Here is a 3,548-nt window from a genome sequence, read left to right on the forward strand (position 1 = left end):
GCTCAAGAAGAAAGCAATAAAAATTTCTGCTAATATAATTAGGAGTGTGCACAGGTTAATTTGAGTTAATTTTGGAGAAATCTTCAATCCGTCATCAATAAATCCATTCTCAAAATTGACAGGTTGATTGAATATTTTGACAGTTTCAAACTAATGAGTTACGCGGATTAAAAATATAAAATGAGAAACAATATCATTGAACATTCAACTTTAGTTTTCATCGATTTCAAACAAAAAATTATTTATTTTTCCAAATCTTATACAAAACCTTCTAAATAATTGAATGAATGATTATTGAAAATTATCTTTCAAAATTTAATACACAAAACAAATCAAATTAGCAGAAAATATGAATGAAAATGAGGAGTGATTGTCATCCAATTAATGATATTATGGTTGTGAACAAGTGCATGGTAATTCAATAAATATATAAGTGGGTTGAGTTAGTTTGTAGGCAAATTGACAAATTTTAATCATCTAACTCACTAATCTTCTCAAACTATATGGGTTGATTTGGGTAAAATTTAAAAATTGCTTCAGACGTAATTTATGTAGAGAAGCGTATTGAAATAAGAGTTGGGCTTGGGAAACAAAGAACAAATATGAAAACACAATAGAGGGAACTCTTCTCTGGAATTGTATTATTATTATTACTATTTTTTAATAAATACTCTGGAATTGTATTATTAAATAATCAAAACTACTTAGCCAAAAGATTTACAACTGAATTTATTGTGGTAGAGATACCATAGGAGACAATGTACTAGGCAATTCCTAGCTAATAAGTCAAAATAAAGAAAAATCAGAAAATTAAAACAAATAATTCCTAGACAGAATGATTAGCAGAACAAAACTTTCACAAAAAGTGAAGTTGAGGGCCTAAACGATGAAATTTATCCAAAAAACACCTTAGGCCATGGCATAGCAGTGAGTTTTTTGACCATTGGGTTGTTTCCCATTGAACATGGGCCTTTCAGAACTGATCTGCCAACGTTAGCTCAAACGCTTATTTTCTGTGTTGTCATCCTTCAATCCAAATGGGCCAAATAAGTTTTAGGTCACTTGGTCTGCATCATCACTGATCAACTTTAAAAATAAAATTAAAAAAAAAATAAATACATATGAAATTTCAGGGAATATATTGTATGTGAACTTACTGGGATATGACGATAGAAACCTTCGATACCAAGACATTTTACATCACACAGACTCATCATCTTCATAAGCCCATGATATTGAGAACTGTATGGACCTGTAATAAGAAATGTATCAAATTCACACACCACTGGATTGTAACTATTGAACATTATATCAGAAATTCTGTTGTTCTTCGTGCATTCCAGCACTAAGAAATGTCTCTCGGATAGAAAGCAGTTTCATGGTGACCTGTCCCATGTTCAATCTGTCCTGGGGGAGAATCTGATGAACACACGACTGCGATTTGCAAAACAGAAATCAAGCACGCACTCAGTACACATGTCAAGTCAGTAGAAAACCCAACCTTGCCTACTTCTTCTTCTTCTATACCTTTGCATAAGGCTGATTGGTCCACAACCTCCATTATTTGACTGGGTAGTGCCATTTTGACAAAGTTGTGAAGGTTTGGATTGTCTTCAAATGAATCATCTGTGGGTCTTCTTCCAGTGAAAAGCTCCAACAAGAGAATTCCGTAGCTGTAGACATCTCCTACAGTTGAGACCTTTCCACCCATGCCATACTCTGAAATTCATGGAACTTCCATTCACACCATTGTATGATAAGATCAAACTTTCATATAAAATGTGAAACTTTCGAGAATTTGGAACATAAAAGTGTAATAAAAACCAAGGCATTATAGTATAGCCTAAAAACTTTATAATTAGTGATCGTGGTGCAACAATAAGATTGATCTATTGCGACTTGGAGTTATTGGTTCAAATTACAAAAATAGTGTTTTTGTATGCAGAGGTAAGATTAGGTATATTTGTTCCTCCTCAAACTCTGCAATCAAAGGCGGATTTATTAAGGGACTAGGGGTCACATGCCCCCTCACTTTGTAATATTTTTAAAAGAGAAATGTTAGAGATCATGAAACTTTTGTCATGAAAGGGATCATGAAAAATTTCTGACCCTTAGATTACCTTGATTAGTGTGTGGTGCTTTATTGTAAGTGTAATCCAAAGGTCACAAATTTTTCATGACCATTTTCATGAAAAACTTTTCATGATACCTAGTATTGCTGTTTTTAAAATAGCTTATCTGTACAAAACTGATGTGTTTTAATTTATTATAAAATTAGGGATTTTGGTTTATAGTTATTTGTGCCAAAATTAGAGATTTTGATATGCTTAAAATTAAGGATTTTCATTTATAGTGATTTGTGCCAACATTAGAGATTTTGATGTACTCAAATTGTTGATTTTGATTTGCGCTAAAATAAGGATTTTTAATTAGGGATTTATATTTTTTTTACTTTAGAAGTTGAAAATTAGTTGGAGCCAATTGTAAAAAAGTTCACATTAAAAAAATTTGCAACAAATATTTAAGTTTTATTCTTGTTGATTCCAAGGAATAAAAATTGAGGTTATAATTAGTAGTTGCCCCCCTTGAATTTATTTTCTAGCAACGTCATTATGTACAATGACGAGAGTCTCGTGCACTGAAACTGTCTTTTTAATTATCATGGTGTCTTCAAGTCCTTTTTAGTTATCATGGTGTCTTCAATTTAATTTTGATTAATGAAGTCACTGCTTTAGTAAAACAAACACAATGCACCTAAAATTGTAAAAGAAGAAGAAGAAGAAGAAGAAGAAGAAGAAGAAGAACAACAACAACAACAACAACTTACCTGGAGCAGCATACCATATGGTTCCTAGCTTCCTTGCTAAATTTACAGAGGAGCTGTGCCAAGCCAAAATCACTCACATGAGTAGTGAAATCATTGTCAAGAAGCACATTGCTTGGCTTCAAATCATAGTGAGCCACGGGTGTTTCATAGTGGTTATGAAGATAATCTAAAGCAGAAGCCACATCAATCGCTATATTCATCATTTGAAGAATGCTTAAACTTCCCTATTGGGACTGTCCCTCTTCTGAATGAAACCACTTTTCCAAGCTCCCATTCAGCATGTACTCGTACACCAAAGCTTTGAAATCATTGCCTTCAAAATCGATACTTGAGCAAGCGGTGACTGTTAGGGAAAATATATGATTCCCCACACGTAAATCAATCAATGGGAATAAAAACTAATGCGGAAAAATTAAATCAAAAGCAACACAAGAATTTTACGCGGTTCCCTCAATGTGAGGTACGTCCACGGGATCGAAATCCGATTCCACTATCAACCAAAAAGTTTCCAAACGATTACAAACGAGACACGAATGGTCTCACAAATCACCCTTAGGTGAATTCTAAATAATCACAAATAAACAAGAGGAAAGATCTTACCAAATAGATGAACCAAAATCTTCGAAACCAGAGTTGAAGAGGACCCAAAATAACGAAATATTCACCAACTTAATTCCTCACAAAACCAGTGCACTAACTTGAATGTACACCCAAGAATCAA

This window comes from Camellia sinensis, unplaced genomic scaffold (genome assembly GCF_055761805.1).
Source record: "Camellia sinensis isolate YWXY unplaced genomic scaffold, ASM5576180v1 Unanchor624, whole genome shotgun sequence".
Taxonomy (NCBI): Eukaryota; Viridiplantae; Streptophyta; class Magnoliopsida; order Ericales; family Theaceae; genus Camellia; species Camellia sinensis.